The sequence below is a fragment of the Syngnathus leptorhynchus genome, chromosome 21 (genome assembly GCF_054491065.1).
Source record: "Syngnathus leptorhynchus isolate UIUO chromosome 21, UIUO_Slep, whole genome shotgun sequence".
Classification (NCBI taxonomy): Eukaryota; Metazoa; Chordata; class Actinopteri; order Syngnathiformes; family Syngnathidae; genus Syngnathus; species Syngnathus leptorhynchus.
This window is the reverse complement of record NC_141215.1, coordinates 329,144-338,807: the sequence shown is the minus strand read 5'-3', so window position 1 is coordinate 338,807 and position 9,664 is coordinate 329,144. Positions and strand designations below refer to the sequence as shown.

General features: G+C 41.0%; 1 non-coding gene and 1 pseudogene across 1 annotated transcript; both read left to right on the top strand.

Annotated features, from left to right (window-relative positions):
* Positions 1 to 614: 614 nt before the first annotated feature.
* On the top strand, positions 615 to 787 carry LOC147039904 (U2 spliceosomal RNA; annotated as a pseudogene).
* Positions 788 to 6,963: 6,176 nt separating this feature from the next.
* Positions 6,964 to 7,035, top strand: trnak-cuu (transfer RNA lysine (anticodon CUU)). Its single transcript has one exon. It is a non-coding gene; the product is annotated as a tRNA-Lys (tRNA).
* The last annotated feature ends 2,629 nt before the right edge of the window (positions 7,036 to 9,664 follow it).

Here is a 9,664-nt window from a genome sequence, read left to right as displayed (position 1 = left end):
CAGCCGAATCTGCTACTACAGGTTAATTAAAGGCCATATCATAGAAATACGTGACATATATATATATATATTAATTACTGTATATAATATATATATATATATATATATCCCCAACCCTCCGGTTACTAGACGACCCACTCTACTGCTACATATATATATACTGTGTGTGTGTGTATATATATATATATATATATATATATATATATATATATATGTATATATATATATATATATATATATATATATATATATATATATATATATATTATTTATTTATTTTTTTCGAACGTCCCGGTTCTCGAACAATTCCGTATTCGACCAAATTAAGCTCTCTGCGCACAAAGGTTTCGGAAATCGAATGATTCACTTCTTGAACAGCCTTCTGGAACGGATTGTGTTCGAAAACCGAGGCTCCGCTGTACGTAGAATTACAAAACATACACATCAAATACAAAAGTAAAAGTAAAACATACTTTGGCCTGCCAGTGAAAAACTGGGTACTTTACTTCGACTGTTTTAACTTAGTAGCTTCGCGATGACACATCCGAGGTCGGCCGTTAACTTGAATTGGTAGTCTCTTGATTGAAGTCGTTGCCTCAGACCCATTTTTGCTTATCGCTTCTCGGCCTTTTGGCTAAGATCAAGTGTAGTATCTGTTCTTATCAGTTTCATATCTGATACGTCCCCTCTCTGGAGACCACATATGAAATTGATTTTTGGAATAGGGAGGTGTAATAGGGGCTTGAGGCTTTCCCACCAAACGGTTTGCAAATAGGTTTATTTCTTGAGGGGGGCACATAAACCCTCCTGCTGGTCAAAAGGAGTCATTCATTCCATTAATGAGAATTACATTCACCTTTATATTTTGCTTCATGTAGCCTGATCAAAATGAATAAAATTACTCTCTGTATGTGCATTCACGTGTAACATTGAAGGAGGTGGAATATTGTGTTTCAATATGTAAATAAATACCATCATTGTCTTTTAAGACACTAAAAGTGTCACGTCTCGTCCCCAGCCCTTCCACTATGCGTCAGTTGTCTTGGTTTCTGTCCGTGTGCTCGCCCCTCCCCTCCTGTGTGCCCATGATTGGTTTGATTGTTCTCACCTGCCTCTTGTTACCTGTAGTGTATATAAATCCTGTCTGCTCCTCACTCCCCGTCGGCTCATTGTTGTCGTCTGTTGTCGTGTCGTCGTCGTCATGTCCTTTTGGTTCCTGACGTTTTCAAGCACCGTAATTTTCGGACTGTAAGTCGCGGTTTTTTTCATAGTTTGGGTGGGGGGGTCGACTTATACTCAGGCGAGACTTATATGTTTTTTTTCAAAAAATGTACTTGATCATTAACACATTACTTACTAGTACAGTTGATCGCCTCACATATTATTTTTAATACACTGAAAAACGAATAAAGCAATTCACACTTTAAAGCACAATATTCAAGTTCATGAAACAAATAAACAAAAAAAAAAAAACTGAAAAAGAAATAGTTATTTTCAAACTAAACTGAACGAGGGTGATTTAAATTTCACCATTGGCCGTGACGCAACAACTGGGAGGGGAAAGCGCTGTTTTTTTGAGTTTTTAAAAAGCACAGGTCTGGTGAAGAGAATTTAGTGTGGTGATGTAAAAAAACAAAAAAACAAAAACAAAAAAAACAGTAGGGGCAGCAATGCAATTTAGGATGCAAGCTCTGCTTGTGATGGACAGCATGCGAGCACACATCACGCCAGACATGCAAATCACGAGTCCGACGGCGCGCGTACGCGGCATTGTTTACACGATCGATGATCGATGTATTTTATGATTTGGAGTGACAGATTGTTTGGTAATATTGTTGCTATATGATAGTTATTTGAAATATACTTTATATATCGTTATATGAGTCTGTGGAATAATTAGACATGCAAATCACGAGTCCGACGGCGCGCGTACGCGGCATTGTTTACACGATCAATGATCGATGGATTTTATGATTTGGAGTGACAGATGGTTTGGTAATATTGTTGCTATATGATAGTTATTTGAAATATACTTTGTATATCGTTATATGGGTCTGTGGAATAATTAGACATGCAAATCACGAGTCCGACGGCGCGCGTACGCGGCATTGTTTACACCATAGGTGTCAAACCCTGGCCCGCGGGCCAAATTTGGCCCGCAGTGTAATTATATTTGGCCCGCGAGGCAATTTCAAATTAACATTAGAGCTGGCCCGCCGGTATTATACGGCGGCAGCGCTGTAACACCGCATTCATCGCTTGTACTACAAATTCCATAATGGTCTGCTGTTGCTTTGGCGCCCATACGTCCGTTCATGACTCCGCCTCATGCCCATATAATTAGAATCCGTGTTCATTTTTTCCCAGAATGCACCTGAAATTTTCAAGATGGCGCTGCCTAGATTCGATACTATTGGCTTCCGAGCAGCCGTCCACAAACTAATGGGTGACGTCACGGATGTTACATCCATTTCTTATATACAGTCTATGTGCACACCCCGCATCCCCGTGCCTCTCCCCCACACTGCGACCTCAAACGACAGCTGTCACTGTGTTAGCCTACCAACAAATGGCGAAAAGAAAGGCAGAAAATAGAACTTTTCTGGACAGGTGGGAGACAGAATATCTGTTTATATGTATACAAGACAGACCTGTTTGTCTTGTTTGTGGAGTCAACGTGTCAGTAACTAAGGAGCACAATATTAGACGACACTATGAAACCAAACACCAGGACAAATATAAGGACCTGGACACGGCTTAAAGGAGCCAGAAAGTTAAGGAGCTGAAAAGAGGTTTGATTTCACAACAGAAAATGTTCACAAAAGCCACAACACAAAGTGAGGCTGCTGTATAGGCAAGTTATATCGTGGCACAAGAAATCGCCAAATCAGCCCGGCCCTTTAATGAGGGAGAGTTTGTAAAAAAGTGCATGATGAAGGTTTGTGACCAAGTGTGCCCCGAGAAAAACCAAGCCTTTGCAAACGTAAGCCTGAGCAGAAAAACAATAGCTGACCGCACATGCGAGCTTGCCACCAATCTGCATGTCCAGTTGATGGAGAAGGGAAAATATTTTGTTTCGTTTTCCCTTGTTGTGGATGAGAGCACTGACGCGTCTGATACTGCGCAGCTGACTGTCTTTGTCCGCCGCGTGGACACAAATCGGTATGTTACGGAGGAGCTTTTGGGATTTAAACCAATGCATGGCACAACCACAGGGAAAGAAATCTTTGAGGAGGTTTGAAAATGTGTAACTGAAATAAACCTTCCGTGGAATAAACTTGTGGGATTAACCACTGATGGTGCGCCAACCATGAGTGGTAAAAGGAATGGACTGGTGGGCAGGATCTGTGAAAAGATGCGCGAAGAGAACTGTGCAGGTGAATTATCTGTTTATCACTGCATCTTACATCAAGAATCCCTGTGTGGTAAAGCGCTGAAGATGGAGGATGTTATGTCCACAGTAACACAAAGATCTCAATCACCGCCAGTTTAAGTCTTTTCTGGAATTTTCTATGCACTTTTTCTTGCTACTCCAAGGCCTGAATGGTTTATTTATTCATAGTTGTTATGTTATTTTATTTTCAAATGTATTAGCCTGTGTAAGAAGCTAATTTTGACATTTACCTCAGAAGGCTGCAAACAGAAAGGAGGCATTCAATTTTTATTAAAATTTTATTTAATATGCCATTGATATGTTTTTTTATTATTATAGTTATCATTATTCTTATTATTATTACTATTATGACTATTATTGTTATTATTGGTATTATTAGTGTTATTATCAACTTGAAGAAGCTAATTTTGACATTTACCTCAGAAGGCTGCAAACAAAAAGGAGGCATTCAATTTTTATTTAAATTGTATTTATTATGCCATTGATATGTTTTGTTATTATCATTATTATTATTACTATTATTACTATTATTGTTAGTATTAGTATTCTTAGTGTTATTATCAACTTGATTTTGCACGCCTGCACTTTTAAATTATATAAGCCTTGATTGTTCAATATTCATTGTAAAATCAAAACTTGTTTGATTCCATATTAAAAGGTTCATTTGTTCAACCTTGGCCCGCGGCTTTGTTCAATTTAAAATTCTGGCCCACTGTTAATTTGAGTTTGACACCCCTGGTCTAGGAGAATGATTCTTGCTTAGGGTGCGAGAGGTCCCGGGTTCCACTCCCGGACGAGCCCTACTTTGAAACACAGCTATCTCCCATTCTCTGGCATTTTTAACAGGCTGATGTCACATGTGCTGTGTCATCATCATTCACAGGCTCCATTCGTGTGTCACGTGATGCAAATTTGGACACAGCGAAGGACTACCAAAGGGAATGCAAAAGTGAGTGAAAGATAGCAGTTTTCACCCAGTCTCAAATTAGGTACCACACCGTAGTTGCAATGCGAACTCATTTTAATGTGTCAGGCACTTTGCAAAGGAACCATCAATAACAATGAAGATTAGAAGCTGTCTCAAATTGGGGACGTTTTGTGTGTTAGGTGAACGTGATAACCACTACACCATGGAAACATCTGCTGCAGTGGTGCACCTTACCTGCTGGCCCAAACGTGAGTGCTATGGGCACCAAGCACACCCAAACCATCGCTATTTTAGATCTTTACGACTACTCCCACATTCATTCACGTTCGGTGAAACCTCCCCAAATCCCCACCCTAACACGCAAAGCATACGGTTTGACATGAAAGGCGGCTGTGGCTGGGTTGGCGGTTCCATCCCGGCTCTGTCACAGTCACATGTCGTTGTGTCCTTGGGCAAGACACTTCACACACCTTGCCTCCAGATCGCCATTGTAAATGAGAAACCTTTCTCAATTGGCTTACCTGGTAAAACATTGAATTAAAAAAAAGAAAGAAATATTAAAAAGCAAGTCCATTTGTATAATAAAAGGACTTTTGACTTGTGATCTGGTGCTCCTTGTGTGGAGTTTGCATTTTCTCCCCGTGCCTGCGTGGGTTTTCCTCCCACATCAAAAAAACATGCTTGGTCAGCCGATTGAGTAATCCAAATTGCCCATAGGTGTGAGTGCAAGTTTGAATGGTTGTTCGTCTCCGTGTGCCCTGCGATTGGCTGCCAACCAGTTACGTTCCTACTGCCCGATGACTGCTGAGCTAGGCTCCAGCACGCCCGCAACCCCCCGCATCACAAATAATGGATGGAATTGAATGGAGATCAGTTTAGGGCCTGAAGGGGGAGCCACAGCAATGTGTACATACTCTTATTAATTTATCCAAACTTCATTATATAAATCAATGTGTAAATAATCTATCCAAACATAGTTGCTCAATCAGAGCACAGAACAGCACACAAAGTTTTGTGACTTTCACTTACACATAGGCAGAGAGCACAGAGCTCAGTTAAGTTCCATGACACATAGTAACAAAACATTCAGTAGATAACAGGACATTAAAGTGATAACAGAACATATGTCTATCTTATAAGGACATGTTTTTCCTTCCGGCCCATTCCCTTCCTAGTTCTTGCTTTTGGTCAGTATAAAGCCTTCCGATCTGGAGAGTACATTGTTGTTTCATCTGCTGAAGTGCCTTGTTCACTGACCGACATTAAACAAACCAACATCTTGCAAATAAAAAAACAACTGTTACTCCACGTCTTTGTTTTCTTTGCTCAATGACAGACATCTTTAACAAAATGCAACAGGCTGTTTTAGCTAAACTGTTCACGGCCTCGGTCGAGGTTCAATTCCCCGACGCGTAGTCTGTTTCTTTGTGTTAAAAATGTAGCCTAAATTGGGGAACAGGAGTTAAGTTGGTTCATGGTCACCCCTTATGAACGTTAACACCGTTTCATGCCCGTGACACTTATTTCGAGTTGGTTTTATTGTTCATCTTGGCATTCTGATGATATTCTCATTCTTTGCTATCCTTTCGCCATAGTTTGTTTCATTTTGATTGATTGAAACCTTTATTGTCCCCTCTGGGGAAAATCAGTTGTCAAACAGCTCATGACGTTTAAAGAGAGGAAGACAAACAGAAAAACAGAGTTCACAATGCAATAAATATAAACACACTGCTCCAATAAATATGCAGTGCAAGCTGGTGGTTTGCTAAAGAGCATCATGCGCAGATAAAAAGTCCCAAGTCAGTTAACCTATCAGCTCTAGCTCCAGGTCTCCCCGTGCCTGCGGGCCTGGTTGTAGAGTCGGAGTGCGGCTGGAATAAACGACTGTCCAAATCTCTTTGTGCTCTGATGGGGGAGGACCAATTTTGATGTATTCATTATAATTTCCATATAGATTTGGAGAATAATGTCCACATTATATAGCTGCGTTGGGTATTGAGTGTGTTTGTGTGTGCGTGCGCCCGTGCGTAATGGTTAACACTCTGGCCTCTGAATCCAGTCATCGGAGTTTTAAATTTCAGTGGGACCTCAAATATTTGGTCGTATACATGTATATGGGAAAAATTTGCTCCTGTACTGCCCCATGAAACCATATGCCTCCCAGTGATTAGGGCTGAGTTTTTCATGGTGTAATGCTTAGCACTCTGGACTTTCAATCCAGTGATTTGAGTTCAATTCTCAGTGGAACTGTTATTTGACATTTATCAAAGAAACATTTTCAATACAGTCTGCCACCCTTTGAAAACATATCCCTATACCTTGCTTATATTTGATAAAGTAATCACATGTTGTCTGGGTTGCAATGTCAACTCGTGGAAGTTACCAGTCCACCAGTTGGCACCAGTTAGATCTTGGATGATTCTAAAGCTAATGCTCTTCTGGAATACCGTATAATGTTTGCATGGTGTGATTGTGAGCACTCTGAATCTAGCAATACAAGTTCAAGTCTTGGTGGAACTTCCAATTTGTAGTAATTTACCTGGAACATAAATTGAGTGTGTAAGCCCAATTTAGTAAAATGAGCGCCTTAGTTAGTGCATTGTGCTCAGAAAAATTATGCTCCTTTTTCAGTCATTGCTAGGGTTTCATGGTGTAATGGTGAGCACTCTGGACTCTTAATCCAGCGATCCGCGTTCAAGTCTCGGTGGGACCTCAAATATTTTGTCATTTAGCTGGGAAAAATTCGCGAAATGGTAGCAGCTTGTGTGCTTCCGTATGAAATCGTATGCTTCCCTACACTTCCCTACGCTCCATGAGCGCTCTGGATTATGAATCCAGTGATCTCAGTTCATGTCTCGGTTGGACCTCAAATCTTTGGTCATATACAGTTGTATGCAAAGGTTTGGGCACCCCAAATTAATTTCAAGATTTTCCTTTATAAATCATTGGCTGTTCGGATCAACAATTTCAGTTAAATATATCATATCACCGAACCCCTCTTTAGAGAAAAAACTTTATTTTTTTCTTATTCAAGACATAGACGTTTTTTACTGGCGCACAAAATGAGCCGTGCATGAACATCACCTTGTTCAAAGAATAAAACCAACACAATGCATGAATTCACAACAAATGACATACCAGCAAATCAGTGTGACTTCTGCTGTTGCCTTTGCGAGACCATTTCAGATATGCAAATTTATAAATCAGGTGTGTTCGGACCTCCGCAGTGGAGGCTTTGCCGAACCCCTGAGACTGACTCACTGAAACCTTAGGGTTCGACCGAACCCAGGTTAAGAACCACTGGTCTGGAGGCTGTTATTTCTGCAAAAGATGGATCTACTAAATATTGATGTCATTTTACTGTTGGGTTGCTCAAATGTATGCACCTGCCTACTTTTATTGAAATAATGATTGCACACTGTCTGCAAATCCTATAAACCTCACTTCACTTCTCAAATATCACTGTGTTTATCACTGCCGTCATCCACCGTGCATGGATTTGGGCCATCTAATTGGTTCCTTTGCCCCCGCCCACCCTGATTAAGACCTGCGGAGGCTGGTTAGGATTTGGATAGAAGTTGGTTAGGACTTGATTAGTAAGTGTTAGGAATCGTTTTAGCTGTCCCTTCAGGGCAAGGAACGAGGAAGTTGTCATTGTCTGTAAGCTTGTTTGTATGTACATTTGTCATGGTCCAACGTAGACTGTTCAGGGTGAATAAAACACAACTCTGCAGCAGGTTTATTCTGCTATTAACCAGATTCAAACCGGGGTTACAGCAGCCTCAATGCTATATTATGGCCAATATGCAGTTGCATGTTTAATGTCTTTTCTCAAGGATCTTCAGCCAGGGCACCCAGGCAGACCATGAAAGAATGTTGATGTTAAAATGTTGGTGGAACTATCCAATAACTTCGCAAATCCGATGATCCCAAAGCCTTGAGATGAGACAAAATTGGAGAGACTTTTTTCTTGACAATGTCTGTGAGTTACTTCAACCCAAAAGTTCACATAAAGTACACATAGCTAATGTTGACCACAAAATGGCATATGAGCTAGCCAGGAGTCCTGGAATATTCTGATTTGTAGACATATGCGTTATCCAATGGTCAACTCGCCCCACGGGAAAATGGGGTTTGTAAGCTTGTGGGTAACACTTTCGCAAAATTGAAAAAAAAAAAATGGGTGACATTTGAATCTGCCATGATTGCGCCACTCGCCCTACAAGTTACGGCTACCAACCGTAAACTTGCGTGGAAGATCGTCAATGTCCAAAATATGGCTGTTTAGCAATAGTGAGCAAGGGACAAAGATAACAAAATAATTTTATTATGCCATGACCCAGATTTGAACCGGGGTTGCTGCGGCCACAACACAGAGTACTAACCACTATACGACCATGGCCAATGCTCAAGACTCAAGAAATTTTATTTAGCATGTGTGAGCGTGCCAAACAAGGAATTTGTCTTCTGTACATCACAGCCTCTGTTCAACATTTAGGTGATTAACAACACTCAGGACATGTGAAAATGACAAATATTCTCAGCCATCCCATGAGGGCAAGGAAAAACTCAAAACTCCGACTAGGGGAAATGAGAAACTTTGAGAAGAGACCACAGATGGGAGGATCCCTCTTCCAGGATGACCAGGCTGCAATAGATGCAGAGAAGACACATAGTACAAACAGTGTAGACAATCCAAAAAGGTGTGGAGAGCAGGATGTTATTGTACAGCAATGACTCTGAGACTCTAAGAGTTGTGTGAGTTCATCAGAGCAACAGCCTGGGGGAAGAAGCTGTCTCTGTGTCTGCTGGTTTTAGCGTACATAGCTCTATAACGCCGTCCGGAGGGGAGTAGTTCAAACAGACTGTAACCTGGGTGAGAAGGGTCTGTAGAGATGTCTCTTGCACATTTCCTGGTCCTGGACAGGTACAAGTCTTGTATAGATGGGAGGTGGATTCCAATGATCTTTTCTGCAGTCCTGATTGTCCGTTGCAGTCTGTGCTTGTCTGTCTATGCACAACATAGTTCATGCTACTGCATACAGGCCATGATCCAATGGTGCTTAGCACTGCATTGTATTCGATTCCAATCGAGGTTTTGGCATGATCAAATTACCTTGTTGCCTTGTTTGTGGCGCTGTTGTGTGGCAGCCGTATCGCCTATTGAGTTGCGCTCATGTCATCTGTGTCTTTTATATACCCGGTCTGTGGTAAGAATACTGCTGGGGCCTGAATATCCCCACCCACGGGGATCAATAAAGTTTCAATCAATCAATCAATCAATCAATCAACCAATCGATCAATCAATCAATCAATCAATCAATCAATCAATCAATCAATCA